This window comes from Procambarus clarkii, chromosome 64 (assembly GCF_040958095.1).
Source record: "Procambarus clarkii isolate CNS0578487 chromosome 64, FALCON_Pclarkii_2.0, whole genome shotgun sequence".
NCBI lineage: Eukaryota > Metazoa > Arthropoda > Malacostraca > Decapoda > Cambaridae > Procambarus > Procambarus clarkii.
In genome coordinates, this window is record NC_091213.1 from 14,920,824 (window position 1) to 14,938,178 (window position 17,355).

Here is a 17,355-nt window from a genome sequence, read left to right on the forward strand (position 1 = left end):
TGGTCGATTTAGTAAAAAAAATAATCCTACGTATTAGGCGAGAGAACAGAGGCCAGATTCACGAAGTAGTTACGCAAGCACTTACGAACGTGTACATCTTTCCTCAATCTTTGACGGCTTTGGTTACATTTATTAAACAATTTACAAGCGTGAAAACTTGCCAATCAACTGTTGTTATTGTTATAAACAGCCTCCTGGTGCTTCGGAGCTCATTAACTGTTTAATAATTGTAAATAACGCCGCCAAAGATTGAGAAAAGATGTACAGGTTCGTAAGTGCTTGCGTAACTGCTTCGTGAATCTGGGGCCAGGTGTCTGCTCCTGTACCCACCTGTGTAGAAAAGAAAATATAAAAGAACGTCCCATTGGTCGACATGTGGAATGAGTTAGATTTCACGGCTCAAATTGAACTGTAAACAGCTTTATCAACAAGTGATAAACATGAAAATCAGAGTCGTTGCATTCACTACAAATGCAAATTGACCTCGCTGAGCCCCACTCGAAAATTGGGGCTAGGAGCTGAAGCACACACCAGCCGAAGACCCCCTTACCTAACCCGCCGCCCACCACACCAGCAGAGGCCACTCACACTAGCCTGGGGGCCGCGACGGAGCAATACCGAGGCTCAGGCTGGAGACGAAGACCGCTGCGACGGGGGTCCATCTGGCTACGAAGAAACCTGTTTAGGAGCGACCGGGCGGCGCCTGCACCCTGTCTCCCGTGCCTGCCCGGCCCTCCCTACACTCGCTCACACGCGCTGGGACCACTGGCGAGGACAGTCTCTCTGTCTCTGTCTTCCAGGGACGGATACACCACCAGGCGATTCCTTAGACCCAGAGACCGGAGACGTAGTCCTGAGACCCACTGACGAGGCTGGTGTCTTCTGAATGCATCAGGCAGTGGCTCCTCTAAACCAAACATGGGGTGGCTTGGCTTCCAGGATGCATACAAGAGGCCGTAGTTCCGTGAACCCATAGATGGGGGCGGTATGGCTTTTGGGGATGCATGGAGTGAGTTCGAGAAAACCACTGACGGAAGGCAGTGTTTCCAAAAACCCACTGATGGAAGGCAGTGCGAATTGCTCTTGGGAGTATGAAGTGAACACCGGCTTCAGTCTTCTTTTTACTCTGGCCGTCTGACCTGAGACGTGAACACTGGAGGCTCCAGGGTTCCAAACACACGGGAACATTGTGGCTCCCGAATCATATTCCTGTTGTCGGGAACAGGGAGTCTATACTTATGCCAACAATTGACCATATCTAGGATGCAACCCTCAACAGTTGCCAAACTCCCGTGTACCTATTTCACTGCCAGGTAACTAGAAGAACCAGGTAAAAAGGAAACGTGCCCATCCATTTCTTACCGGTGGATTAAGCCCGGCTCTCTCAATTGCGAGGCGAGGACATGAAGCACCGAGCCATGGGGGTCATAAAATTATCCGCAACCCCTCTCATTCAGCCTTTTGTTCTGCCAGGCCTGACATCTTGACCCCTCCTCCCTGCCTCTGCCACCCCAGCAACATGGGGCTAGGTAGGGCAAGGCTCGGCCCACACCTTGCACCCTATACTTAGTGAACGGTACCTTAGCTAGGTCAACTCCCTCCATCCCCTCTCTCTCTCTCTCTCTCTCTCTCTCTCTCTCTCTCTCTCTCTCTCTCTCTCTCTCTCTCTCTCTCTCTCTCTCTCTCTCTCTCTCTCCCTCCTTCCCTACCACCCACCCTCTCTCACCCTCCCTCCTTCCCCTACCATCATCCCTCCCTCTATCGCTCTCACACTCCCTCATTTTTCCCACACATAATTATTTACCTTCCTTGCCTCCACCCCCCTACCCAAGCCTCAAGGAACCTGGTTACAGCAAAGAAGACATTAATACAGACTGTGTCCTGCCCACAGCCTTCAGGCGCCGTGGGACCCTCCTCCACCCCCCCCCCTCCCTCACCACACGCACATACATGCGTCTGTATTATACCTTGGTGTATATCTGAATGTGGGCGGACGTGCGTATACTCTGTTAATACTCACATCTGTGTGTTAATTGCCTCGTATTCGTGTGGGTGAGTTTATATGTGTGTCAATGTGGTGGGTTTGCGGCCGGCTAATTGTTATGTATTGAGTGTACATATCCATGGTCAAATCACAAGAATATTGTGTATGCGTATGGATTGTGCGTATATGTATATATAAATACCTATATACGCACGCCGTGTTCCAGTGTGCTCACGTTGACTTGTAGTTACAACAATGCCATAGTTCCGGGGATCAACAACCACGCGGCCCGATCACTGACCAGACCTCCAGGTTGATGTCCTGATCAACCAGTTGGTTGGACGCGGCTGCGCACAGCCTGACGTACGAGTCACAGCCTGATTGATCAGGTATCCTATGCAAGTGTTCATCATCTTCTCCCCGAGCGTGGTGACACCTGTTCATGTGTTCATTCCACCACGAACAGAACCACTTTTGAACACGAAAGTTCACCTCGTCGTCTCATTGCTCAGGAGATTTCAACGACTGATGAAGCACGGATCCACAGAGCAACAGCTGTTGGGGAATGTCTCTTAATAACAGACATAGACTAAGCCAGCCCTCGAGGAGCGGGTTCTGCCGTGTGGATTGTTGGACAAGTGTGTGTGTGTGTGTGTGTGTGTGTGTGTGTGTGTGTGTGTGTGTGTGTGTGTGTGTGTGTGTGTGTGTGCGTGTGTGTGTGTGTGTGTGTGTGTGTACTCACCTAGTTGTGTCTGCAGGATCGAGCATTGACTCTTGGATCCGGCCTTTGGATCCTGTGTGTGTGTGTGTACTCACCTAGTTGTACTGACCTAGTTGTGTTTGCGGGGGTTGAGCTCTGGCTCTTTGGTCCCGCCTCTCAACCGTCAATCAACAGGTATACAGATTCCTGAGATGTACAGGTGTGTGTGTGTGTGGCACACTCGCCACCACACACACACATGCAGTCGTCGTCTCCTGCAGTCATACACCTGCAGTAGAGTTTACACACACACACACACACACACACACACACACACACACACGCACGCACGCACGCACACACACACACACACACACACACACACACACACACACACACTCACACACACACACACACACACACACACACACACACTCACACTATGGTTTAGACTTGTAGGGAGGTGGAAGTGTGTTATGAGCGAGAACATTTAGTGTGTCATCCCACCAGAGGACCCTCCGGGTGGGCGTGGTCGCCCGCAAACTTTCACAATCGTGAGTTTACACAAAAAGAACATTTCGGTGACGCTCTCAGCTCGCTTAGAGGTCCAAGACCTGAGAGAAGTATATACCGCTCTACGTCATTGCTTATCTAACCTACCCTAGCCCAACCCAACCTACACTAGCCCAACCCAACCTACCCTAGCCCAACCCAACCTACCCTAGCCCAACCCAACTTACCCTAGCCCAACCCAACCTACCCTAGCCCAACCCAACTTACCCTAGCCCAACCCAACCTAGCCTAACGTAAGATACGTAACTTAATGTTTTATAATAGAGTGCATAAGGTATGTGACGTCACTATGACGTCATAATCATGACGATACAATTATAAATCCTACATATATATAAATCCAAGGGACACCTGATCAACCAGGCTGTGACTCGAGCAGCCGCGCATAACAGCCAGGTTATCCAGACGACCAACTGGGAGGCCTAGTCGGAGACCGGGCCGCGGGGACGTTGATCCCCGGAACCTCCACAAGGTAGGATTAAGATACTGTCCCACTCTGTCCCACTGTGTAAAATATGGAACTATTTTCCCTAACCAGCAGCGTACAAACCCAAGCAACCCACCAAACCTATCGAGGCAGATGCATAGAAAACGACACTATTTACCATGCTTTGAGTTCACACAGCTCACAGACGTAGGTTCGAATCCTCGTCACGGCCCTTGTGGATTTGTTCAAGCTTTGATTTATACTATTAGGTTGTTTTTCTTCTCCCAAACACTCTTAAATTGTATTTGTGCTGTGAATGAAGTTATGTCAGTCTGTGGTGCCTCCACCCCAGGTGTGTGCCACACACCTGGGCCACAACAGTGATGGTGGGCCACGTGTGTCACACACCTGGGCCACAACAGTGATGGTGGGCCACGTGTGTGTCACACACCTGGGCCACAACAGTGATGGTGGGCCACGTGTGTGTCACACACCTGGGCCACAACAGTGATGGTGGGCCACGTGTGTCACACACCTGGGCCACAACAGTGATGGTGGGCCACGTGTGTGTCACACACCTGGGCCACAACAGTGATGGTGGGCCACGTGTGTGTCACACACCTGGGCCACAACAGTGATGGTGGGCCACGTGTGTGTCACACACCTGGGCCACAACAGTTATGGTGGGCCACGTGTGTGTCACACACCTGGGCCATAACAGTTATGGTGGGCCACGTGTGTGTCACACACCTGGGCCACAACAGTTATGGTGGGCCACGTGTGTGTCACACACCTGGGCCACAACAGTGATGGTGGGCCACGTGTGTGTCACACACCTGGGCCACGTATGAGCCACATCTCTCTTCCTGTAACGGTGTGGTGTAATAAGCATGCGAGGTGACCATTTCGTGGGCTGTGTAGTTAACCTGGGAGTTACTGTGGGAAGATTCTTCCCTCTTCCCTTCCTCTTCCTTCCCCCCTCCTCTTCTCCCACTGCTTTACCTGGAGTTTACCTGGAGAGAGTTCTGCGAATTATTCTACTACCCGGCCTGGGGCCAGGCTGGACTTGTGATAACTTGGTCCAACAGGCTGTTGCTTGGAGCGGCCCCGCAGACCCACATATCCACTACAACCCGGCTGGTCCGGCACTTCTTGTAGAATCTTATCTAGCTGCTTCTTGAAGACATCCATCTTTGTTCCGGCAATATTTCTAATGCTTGGTGGGAGGGTGTTGAACAGCTGTGGTCCTCTGAAGTTCAGCGTTGTTTGTGCCTATGGCACCTCTACTCCTCACTGGTGACTGGTGCTATTCTGCATTTACTTCCATATCTTTCGCTCCAGTATGTTGAGAATTACCCGGACACAAGCATACTATCACGAGGAAACACACACAAGCGCCACAATCCATACAACGTGTATGATCTTTAGTGATAAAATACATACTCAGAGAAAAGTTGCACCTAGAAATGTTATATTCCAGAGCAACGGACCAGTGTGGAATAATAGAACATCAAGGAATATTTTTTATGGTAAGCCATTAACTGTGTCCCTAAGAGCAATGCTTCTGCATGTTATGGGTGACGTGGAACAGTTTATGGAACAGAACATGTTTCCTCCTCCTTTCCCTGTGTTGCTGTTGTATCTCATCTCCTGTTCCTTCTCCTCCTTTTCCCCTCTCTTCTTCCTCCTACCCCCTTCCTCCCTCTAAGCCCCAGCGTCCTGCCTCCTCCCCCTGGCTCCTCCCGGGGTGATAGAGGCCACTGCCCCAGGTGAGGACCAGCCAGACCTGGGGAATACTAGAGGTGGCCCCCAGGGGTTTGGTTTCTACCCCTGGGGGCCAGTCTCGGGTGCTACTGTCTTCCCAGCACCCCAGCGGGCCCTTCTACTACCCCAGAGGGCCCTCCTACCACCCCCAGCCTGAGGACTGAACAACAAGGAAGGGCTAAGTGAAGAGCTCAGCCTTACCACTCTCAGGCAGACTTGAAACGGGTCAGACTTGATGACGTGTGTGTGGGGGGGGGGGAGGAGGTTATCTTGAGGTTATCTTGACATGATTTCGGGGCTTAGCGACCCCGCGGCCCGGTCGTAGACCAGGCCTCCTCGTTGCTAGACTGGTCAGTCAAACAAGCAACTAGAGGAATATACAAATATGTAGCCGTTGGTGTGTAGAACTAGTTACAGCACCGCTCCTGTGCTTTGTAAGTCCACTACGGGCTCACCATAGCCCGTGCTACTTGGAAATTTTTGGTTCCCAGCAGCTGAACCTATAACAACAGGTGTAGAACTAGCCTGGGTGTGAGTGTACTCAAGGTGCAGGAGCTGGCCGGGGTGTAGGAGTCGAGACTTCACCACACCCACCACAGCACACCCTACGGCCCTCGGATATGTAAATTAGACTGGGAAGATGTGCTGGTTAGACTGTGGCCTCAAGTCTGTGCTGGTTGGCGCGACTGTGTAGCCCATAGTGGGAGTTGGGGTGAGTGTGTTGGTGTGGGTGGGTGGTGGATGAGTGGGTGAGTGGGTGAGTGGGTGGTGGGTGAGTGGAATGGGTGAGTAGAGTATACCTAGAGAGGATACCGCGAATAGTTCTACTCCCCTGAGCCCGGCTCGAGGCCAGGCTCGACCTGCGATAACTTGGTCCAACAGGCTGTTGCTTGGAGCGGACGCCCAAGAGTGAGTGGTGGATGAGAAGACGAATAAGTGAATAGGTTAATAATAACGCTAGAGAAGCAGGGGAGAGAGACAGAGGGAGACATGATCACCACATTGAAATTGAAATAAGTGATCACCACATCACCAGCAGAGAGATGAGATCGCTCTGCTGGTCAGGTCACACTGAGAACTGGGTCACCATATCCGCCATTCAGGGGTGTATGGTGATTATCTTGAGATGATTTCGGGGCTTAGCGTCCCCGCGGCCCGGTCCTCAGGCCTTTTTTTTGTTACTCCCAGGAAGCAGCCCGTAGCAGCTATCTAACTCCCAGGTACCTATTTACTGCTAGGTGAACAGGGGCATTAGGGTGAAAACATTGTTTCCACATCCACCGGGGATCGAACCCGGAACCTTAAAAGACTACGAATACCGAGCGCTGTCCACTCAGCTGCCATGTGCATGCCAACAGGATTCATCAAGCACGTATCATGAACTGTACGTGTTGTTCGTATTTAGTAAACAGTTTACGAGCTTCGAAACTTTAGAACTCAAGATTAATATTGTTGTCAACATCCAGGTGGCGCTACGGAGCTCAGAAGCACTTTAATAAATGTAAACAAAGGCGCCATGATTGTTGTAAGATGCACAGGTTGGCTGTTCCTCTAATTGGTTGCTACCCATCTTGGGGGATGCTTAGCCCCTTCACAGACGCGCGCGCGCGCACTGTGGGGGAGGGGGGAAGGAAGGAGAGAGAGAGAGAGAGAGAGAGAGAGAGAGAGAGAGAGAGAGAGAGAGAGAGAGAGAGAGAGAGAGAGAGAGAGAGAGAGAGAGAGAGAGAGAGACCCGTAGTCAAGCCCAGAGCAACACAGCATGTTCAAGGACTATCAAAATGTGTCCTCAGGGGTGCCCAGTGCTACTCAGTTCAGCTCACGTCCCCAACCCTCCTATCCCCTCTCATCCACGCCTCTCTCACCACACTCCACCCACTCCTCCACACCCCGCCCACTCCTCTACACCCCGCCCACTCACCACCCTCCAGTACAAGGGCCCTCCCTCACTCTCCAGGACTGGCACCTTGCCCTCCTATACCTGAGAAAGTGAAATTACACAGCGACGTACACCAGGAAACCCGACGTACACACCACACCTCCTTACTCTACGGTAATTCCGAGTATCACCGTCCCTGTGGTTGGTGGTCTGGTCAATCAGACTGTTGGACGCAGCTGCTCGCAGCCTGACATATAAAACTCAACGTAGTTGATCAGGTATCCTGTGGAGGAGTTTATCGAGTTCTCTTTTTGAACACCGTGAGAGGCCGACCAGTTATGTCCCTTGTGTGTAGAGGGAGAGTGTTGAACAGCCAGTTATGAACTCTTAATTAATACTAAGTTCTCTCTCAAAGTACATATTGTACCTCTGCACTTCAACGGGGGTATTCTGCACATCCTGCCATGCCTCCTGGCCTCATGTGATGTTATTTTCGTGGGCAGAGTTGGAACCAGTCCCTCTAATATTTTCCCAATGAAAATTGTTATGTATCCGAGAGAATACACATTTAAAAGATTTTAATTAGTCCCAATAATTTAGATATTTTACCGAGTGGATTCTAGCTGTAGAGGAAGAATCGCACGCTCTCCAGGTCAGCAATTTCTTGACCTTTGAATGGGGCTGTTATTGTGCAACAATGTTCCACCCTAGAGAGCACTAGTGTCTTGAAGAGTATCATCATTGGTACGGCATCTCCTGTCTTAAAGTTACTTTCTTATCCAACCTCTCATTTATGCAGTTGTGACAGCTACTTTATTGTGTTCTTTAAAAGTAAAGTCTTCCAACATGATTCACATTGTTCTTTTGTTCTATGGTGTAATTTAACTGCGCTTTATACGTGGTTTCCAGTTGTATATTTCCCATAGCACATGAGCCGGGACTTATCTTTATTAAATATATTTTCTGTACCCTTATTTATATCAGATTGTATTAATAGTGGCCAAATTTATATCAGATTGTGCTATTAGTGGCCAAATTTATATCAGATTGTGCTATTAGTGGCCAAATTTATATCAGATTGTGCTATTAGTGGCCAAATTTATATCAGATTGTGCTATTAGTGGCCAAATTTATATCAGATTGTGCTATTAGTGGCCAAATTTATATCAGATTGTGCTATTAGTGGCCAAATTTATATCAGATTGTGCTATTAGTGGCCAAATTTATATCAGATTGTGCTATTAGTGGCCAAATTTATATCAGATTGTGCTATTAGTGGCCAAATTTATATCAGATTGTGCTATTAGTGGCCAAATTTATATCAGATTGTGCTATTAGTGGCCAAATTTATATCAGAGTGGAGGTTTGCCGCGTCCTCTATATTGCCAGGAGTCAGAAGTCGTCTCCTGTACTCACTTGAGTATAAAAATATATATATAAAAAGCCGTGGGAATATTCCAAGGTGACGTAGCGTCTCCAAGGACTGAACCATGAGGTGTGAGGTGTGAGGAAGCAGGAGGGGCAGCATTAAGGAAGATGAGGAGACGAGGACAATAGGAGTTACAGCCCCGCTCCTGTGCCAGGTAAGTCCACTACGGGCTCACCATAGCCAGTGCTACTTGGAACTTTTTTTCAGAGTAGTTGAAACTAAAACAACGAGGACAATAGCCACACTGAGGCCATGGTGAAACTGAGGAACTGATCTTACCTTCGCGGTGATTCCGAGGATCAACATCCTCGCGGCTCGGTCTCTGATCCACCTGGAATATATCTGGAAAGGATTCCGGGAGTTGTTCTTCTCCACGAGCCTGGCCTCGGGCCAAGCTCACTTTGATCATTTGGTCCACCAGGCTGTTGCTTGGAGCAGCTTGCAGGCCCATCTCTTCCCTACAGGCCGGCTGGTCCGGCACTTCTTGCACAAAACTGTCCAGTTTTTTCTTGAAAACTTCCACTTTTACGGGGTGAGAATAGCTTGAGCTACCTCATCCCTTTGTGTGTATTTTACCTCAATAAACTTATTTCAATTTCAATTTCCACTTTTGTTCCGGTATAAGTGGAAGTTTATTATTCTTTTAGTTTATTCGGAAAGTTTAATTTCGTTTATTATTAGGAAAAGTTTATTCATCTTGTAGTTTTTCAATGTCTTCTACAGAAGTAATTTTCATGTTCATTTTTGTGTCATCTGCAAAAGATGACATGAAACTGTGACTTGTATTTTTGACTATATTTGGAGTAGTGGTGCAAGGACTGTGCCCTGAGGTGTAGAGCTTTTCACTATGCTTGGATTATTTTAATCGACTGACCCTTTGCATTCTGTTTGACAGAACATTAAATAACTATCTTTATAACTACTTTACCTGTTATTCCTAGATCACATTTTATAGACTATCACTCCATGGTCACATTTATCAAATGCCTTTGCCAAGTCAGTGCATATGTGATGCATACATCAGTCCAACAGCCTGGCTAACTAGGTAAGCAACCAAGACTGGTCAGAGACCGGGCCGCGGGAACGTTAACCCCCGAAATCAACGCAAAGTACGGGCGACAATAGCACGAAATGCTCATCCCGGGTTCCGTCTGTGACCAGAAGGGGGACAGGAAGCCCACCATCAAGGTGCGCGCCGTGAAACAATAGAAAACAGCTACAGGAACGTAAATAAACCCAACTTCAATTCACTGTTTTGAGCGAGAAAATCAAGAGTCACTGCATTAGACGACTGAGCGGTAACAAGGTGGGGACCAGGAGCTGAAGCATGATCCCCCCTACACCCCCCTGGCTGTAAAAGGAATAGCTACTTCACGGAGGAGGCAAAACACAAGGCCAACACACAACTCTTCCCACACGAATCATTAACTGTGGGAAGATTTACCTCTCTCACTCTCCCTAGGACGTCCTCAACATCCCTCCCCAAGGATATATCCATCCATTACCCCCTCAGGATATAGCAGTCCCCGTGGCGAAATGCTAACACACTCGCCTGGTTATCACCACCCACCTGGCTATCACCCACCTGGCTATCACCACCCACCTGGCTATCATCACCCACCTGGCTATCACCACCCACCTGGCTATCATCACCCACCTGGCTATCACCACCCAGCTGGTTATCACCACTGACACCACCAACAGGCCAGTTGCTATGAATTATGACAACTTAAACTTAAGTCTACTTAATGTTCCCATCAAATTCGCCATAGAAAAAAAAATTACTTTACGGTGACCGACGGTGAATCGGCCACGGGAGGGTTAAAGAAATTAATTACTCTAAGGGGCGGGGGGGGGGGGCACAGTACTCGGACAGTCACCTACTGTGACCTATCATACCTACACAGGCACAGGGGGAGAACACGGTCGACTCCCACTATTCACCGTCATCCAAGTAATTCTAAAGCCACTTTTGATATTTACGAGCGGGAGGGAGATAATACATCACGTGAACAATCACAGCCACAACTGAGGGAGATGGCCACATAGGATACGTCGACCTGGCAACACTATGAATGAATAAACATAAACGAATGTTTACTTGAGAATCGGCTTGAGAATGGTCCAGGACGGCCCGAAACGTCGTCGTCCCTTCACTTTCCAGTGTGTGGTCTGGTCAAAATGGACAAAATGTCCAACGAATGGACACACACCAGATGAGACAGTTTAATATTACACATTTATTTAATCGAGTTTCAATATAAAAATCCTAATCTATCTTCCCTATCAAGGCAATAGACTTATCAACACATGTGAAGTTAGAACGTAAGGGTACTCACTCAAGATACAGTAATGAAGAAGCTTTCTTGTAACCAGATGGTCAGTCTCCTGCTCCCTTCTGTGATGGCCAAACACTACACCACAGACTCCTGTCTCGTCTGAGACACAGCACACACTGTCTCTCTCTCTAATTCTGACTCTCCCTGACTGTTTGATTGATGACCCTTAAGCCTTACACAAGAGGTGGCACGGGCATGAATACCCCGTAATCCCTAACTGCAGATTGATTGATTGATGAAGATTAAGCCACCCAAGAGGTGGCACGGGCATGAATAACCCGTAAGTGGTGGCCCTTTTGAGCCATTACCAGTATCAATAGCTGATACTGGAGATCTGTGGAGGTGCGGCTGCACCCTGCGTGACGGGAGATGTCTCCCGTGCCCTAACTGCTCTTGTAACCAACTTTTATATCCCTCAATCCCTAATTATCCGTTGAATTAACGGACTTTAATCCTGGCAGCTTATCAAGCAGGTATCAACTTCTTGGAAAAGGGATTAGCCCGCCAACCTTAGAAACTACCGGAGGTGAGGTTGAAATTGAAATTGAAATAAGTTTAAATTTCAACCTCACCTCCGGTAGTTTCTAATAGTTAGAAAAAGTTTCTAATAGTTTCCGGTAGTTAGAAGGTGAGGTTTGTGTGGTCTTAACTCACCTCCCTGTGAAGGTCTGGTAGATCAGGCACATAAGAACATAAGAACAAAGGTAACTGCAGAAGGCCTATTGACCCATATGAGGCAGCTCCTATCTATAACCACCCCACAAGTCTCCACTCAAGTAACCTCATATTACTGTTACACCACCAGTCTCTGCAAGCACTAAAATAGACAGACGAGGAGTCACAATAACGTGGCTGAAATATGTTGGCCAGACCACACACTAGAAAGTGAAGGAACGACAATGTTTCGGTCCGTAATCGACGTTTCGGTCACAATCGATTTGAGAATGGTCCAGGACGGACCAAAACGTCGTCGTCCCTTCACTTTCTAGTGTGTGGTTTGGTCAGCACAAAAATAGACACCAGGGCCACGCGTCAACAAGCATTTACACAGCTACTTTCGAAGCTGTACATCTTTTCTCAATCTTTGGCGGCTTTGTTTACATATTATTGAACAGTTTATGAGCATCTAAACTTCCCAGTTAATGCTTTTATTGTTATAAACAGCCTCCTGGTGCTTCGGAGCTCATAAAGTGTTATGTTCATACTCATACTATGTTCGTAGGATCCCTTGATGGTTTCAAGCGTAGGCTAGACATATATATGAATGAGATTGGGTGGATATAAATGAGATTGGGTGGATATGGATAAGTTTAGATTTAGAAAAGACTTGGGTAAATACTGGTTCTGTAACAGGGTTGTTGATTTGTGGAACCAATTACCACGTAACGTGGTGGAGGTGGGGTCCCTCGATTGTTTCAAGCGTGGGTTAGACATGTTTATGAGTGGGATTGGGTGGTTATAGATAGGAGCTGCCTCGTATGGGCCAATAGGCCTTCTGCAGTTACCTTCATTGTGTTATTTTTATGTTCTAACAGTTTAATAAATGTCAACAAAATCGCCAAAGACAGACAAGATGTAGAAGTTCGTAAGTACTTGGGTAACTGCTTATTTTATGATTGATGGAACTGTACCTACTGCCACGTTCAAGTTTCCTACCTGGTTGATACCAGCTTGATGGGGTTCTGGGAGTTCTTCTACTCCCCAAGCCCGGCCTGAGGCCAGGCTCGACTTGTGAGAGTTTGGTCCACCAGGCTGTTGCTTGGAGCGGCCCGCAGGCCCACATACCCACCACAGCCCGGCTGATCCGGAACTTCTCTTAGAAAACAGTCCAGTTTTCTCTTGAAGATGTCCACGGTTGTTCCGGCAATATTTCTTATAGTTGCTGGTCTATACTACTACGGGAGGCGGGATATGGGCGTCTCAACCCCGAAATCACAATAGCGTAATGCATCAAATGAACAAATCCACAAGGGCCGATTAAGGCAGCGTCTAGGATCCTTTCGGACGTAGGTTCGAACCCTCGTCACGGCCCTTGTGGATTTGGTCACTCATCCTAGTTGGCCGCCACTTTGTGTTGTGTATTAGTAAGTACCAAGTACTCGCCTATCACTGGTTACTGTGAAGTGAGATCTCGTTCTTTATGTCCCACCTACAAGTCCTACTGTACGGGTTATGTTATAATTTAACCTTGACGTTCTGGACTGAGGTAGCTTCCACAATGACCTCCAGTACTCAGTGCATGCGATTGATAGATAAAGATTAAGCCACCCAAGAGGTGGCACGGGCATGAATAGCCCGTAAGAGTACATGTACACAACCTCACATCGTACAAGCGTAAGATGTGCAGAGTGTACACAAACTGGGGTCAACACTAATCGCGGATGAGAATGAGTTGTATATATAACCAGTTGGCTCACATATGGTGAACGACCTTGCGTTCCTTCACATCTGGCGAGCAACTCCGCCCCCCCCCCCCCTCCCTCATCACGGCTGTCATATGATACTCGGAGCTGGGGCTCGACCATCACCTCCAGCACCTTGCTGGAGCGACGGCGATACCCGGAGGAGGATGCCTGGAGTGGCTTCTGTTAGTTCTACTCCTAACCCGGTTTGACTTGTGATAACTTGGTGCAAATAACTGCTGCTTGGCCCACATATCCACCTGGGACGCCGCCCTTCTGCTAGTGATGGAGGCTTGTTTTGGGAGGCGCTTAAGGAAAGAAATAACCGAGCCTATAGACCCGCCAATCATACGGAAGACCACACAACAATGGATGGACGACCACTGGGGCGAGACCCACAGAACCAAAAGGGTGAGGGAGGAGGTCGTGCCTGGCCCGTCGGGCACTGCGCCAACAGGGGCCCCACCAACAGGGGTTCGTCAGGCACTGCGCCAACAGGGGCCCGTCATCAGTACCGTACCTGACCTTACCTGGTTCTATTACCCCACAGCCCCGCCCACCGCGGCCAGCTTGTTGCAAGATCACCTGGACTGGACGGTAGAGCGACGGTGTCGCTTCTTGGAGGTCAGCGTTCAATCCACCTGGCTATCACCACCCACCTGAGATAATAATATCAGGTGGGATTTCTTATCTCTGGGACCGTCCAAGTGGTTGGGCACCATTCCTTTCCCTCGTCCTATTCTAAATCATTAGCCTCACATCCCTTCCAAGTGTTATATAGTCATAATCACTAAGTGTTTTCCCCTGATAATTACATAACCTTGCAAGCTCGCCAAATGACTGCCTCGTTCACCCTCTCCACTGGACACCAGTATACACACCGGGGCCAGGATGCATCAAGCAATTAGGTGTCCACTTACGAAGCCTGTGCATCTTTCCTCAAACATGACATTAGGAGCTGGGAAACGCTACGAGGTCCTTCTCGACGCAAGGTAATTATTGTTATAAACACCCTCGCAGCGCTTCGGAGCTCATGAACGGCCAAGATTAGAAAGGATGTACAGGTTTCGTAAGTGGTTGTTGAAATGCTTCATGAATCATGAAACTGACGAATACAGATTTTTGAAAGGATTTAATACCAAAACTGCAGTCATCTTTTAAAATTACACTAAATACGGAATAAAATCACAATAGCCCGATACATCTACGAGAAAATTGTGGGAGAATGGCGGTAGCATCGAGCCTGGGTCCTCTGGTCACGCCAGACGAGCACATTACCCACTGGACCACAATGTGCTTGAAAGTAACGCAACCTAAAATCAACCCGAAGTTGCAAGGAGTGTGGGAAGACACCGAACTGATACCCAATCAATCCAAATACTCAACTGTATATTGATGGAAGCGTTTGGCGGAGAACTTTGTTACCATCATGTACCACGTAAAATGGATTGACAATCAACTCGGTGCCCTGAAACGCCTTGCAAGCTCAGGCGTTCCTTAAGCATGGAGGCGTCCTTGAAGGGGGGGGGGGGGCGCTGCTCCCATAGGTCCTACTTCGCTCTGGGCCGGATGTTGCGGCATCCGGCAGCGTAAGTGTTCGTTGCTTTCCTAACTAGTGTGGGGTCTCAAGGCCCGCCCGACCCCCGGGGCTCGAACTCTCTACTAACACGTCAAATGTTTAACAGTCTGGCGAACCAGATCACCAACCAGGAGGCCTGGTCAGAGACCGGGCCGCGAGGACATTGATCTTCCGAACTATCTTCGCGAGGTAGGTGGAGGGGGTGTAGGTGGAGGGGGGTGTAGGAAGCAGCAGGTGTAGGAAGCAGCAAGTGGAGGAAACAGCAGGTGAAGGAAGCAGCAGGTGGAGGAAGAAGCAGCAGGTGGAGGAAGAAGCAGCAGGTGGAGGAAGCAGCAGGTGGAGGGAGAGGAATGGGGCGTGTTTACAAAAGTGACCAGCAGGTCTTCTATACTCAGCGGGGCACGAGGAGCCCCGTCACCTTGCTTCACTGCCGACACACCCACACGACATCCACTACACCCACTCAGTACACTCCACAACACTCTCCATGAGACACCTACACCCACAACACACCCACACACACGCTACTACCCCGTACCGAAACACTATTTTCCAACAGCCTATCATAACACCAGGAAACTATCGGCCTAGTGGACCAGGAGAGGCAGCTTGTATTTATATCCACTCAAACGTACGCACGTCCTGCCTAACGTATATATGAAATAACACAAGGATCCTAAGATTATGTTTGACAGAAGTTTGTTCCATAAATCAACACTCCTGTTTACTAACCAGTATTTACCCAAGGCTTTTCCAAATTTATTGCGTTATATCAACTTAGAACTAAATGATTGTTAAATCATTGTTAAATATTAGTAATCGAAACTTGAACAATTTAACGAAGTATTACGTAAATAATTAACCTTTTTATGCAAATTGCTATCGCGTGATTTGAGATTCTCTCACAGCTCCATCTCTTCTGTTGGGAATGACACCTTCAGCATTTTGTAAAGTCAATTGGTGTGTTCCATAATGGTATCTTTTCCTTAATTTGGCTGTGATGATAGCAATGGCACTCTTGATACCTGCTTGATGGGGTTGTGGGAGTCCTTCTCCCCAAGCCCGGCCCGAGGCTTGGGGAGCGACAGACCAGTGACACACGACACTTTAATCTCCTGTGTGTTTGTGTAACATTTCCAAAAGTGTGTTCGAGCCCATGTCGTAGGCTCTAAACGCGTGAATGTGATAGGCCTGTGTGTGTGTGTGTGTGTGTGTGTGTGTGTGTGTGTGTGTGTGTGTGTGTGTGTGTGTGCGCGCGAGTGTGTGTGTGTGTGTGTGTGTACTCACCTAATTGTGCTTGTGGGGGTTGAGCTCTGGCTCTTTGGTCCCGCCTCTCAACCGTCAATCAACAATTGTGTGTGCGCGTGCGTGCGTGCGTGTGTTCGCTTATCTTAGAATAAGGCACTACACTATTTCTCATCTGTCACCGTTCCACAGGTAAGACAAAAACTCCATAGCCTCTCGCGGTACACTTCGCAAGCATCTGGCAATATTGCAAAGTGAAAGTCGTTGCAATAACTCAGCGTAAATGCGGCTGTCTTTTCTGGAGCTTAATATGGGTGGTAACAGTGATCTTTGTGAGCACTGCTCGCCCTTTTTACCACCATCCTCCCTCCCCCCCTTCCCTCAACACAATGTGCAAGCCATGATTCACGATCACCCATTCCTCCCTGAAGGTATCCATTCACGGTTCCATTTCCCCCTTGCCTAGTACAGCTACTGCTTCCAGCCTAGTACGGAGAACGCTACACTAACCCCCACTCCCTCACTAGCCTAGTACGGAGAACGCTTCACTAACCCCCACTCCCTCACTAGCCTAGTACGGAGAACGCTACACTAACCGCAACTCCCTCACTAGCCTAGTACGGAGAACGCTACACTAACCCCCCACTCCCTCACTAGCCTAGTACGGAGAACGCTACACTAACCCTAACTCCCTCACTAGCCTAGTACGGAGAACGCTACACTAACCCCCCACTCCCTCACTAGCCTAGTACGGAGAACGCTACACTAACCCCCCACTCCCTCACTAGCCTAGTACGGAGAACGCTACACTAACCCCAACTCCCTCACTAGCCTAGTACGGAGAACGCTACACTAACCCCCACTCCCTCACTAGCCTAGTACGGAGAACGCTTCACTAACCCCCACTCCCTCACTAGCCTAGTAGAGCGACTGCTTTCACTAGCAGCCGACGGCCTCTGTAGCCGTCAACTGGCGACAGTGAAAGCTCACAGTGATGCGGAAGAACACGCAAACGCACATAAATGCATTCAAATAGG

General features: G+C 48.7%; 1 protein-coding gene across 2 annotated transcripts in view; it reads right to left on the reverse strand.

Moving 5' to 3' along the window:
- LOC123769005 (uncharacterized) overlaps window positions 1–17,355 on the reverse strand; it is a 312,934-nt gene that overhangs the window by 30,163 nt on the left and 265,416 nt on the right. The gene's annotated exons all lie outside the window — the stretch shown is intronic.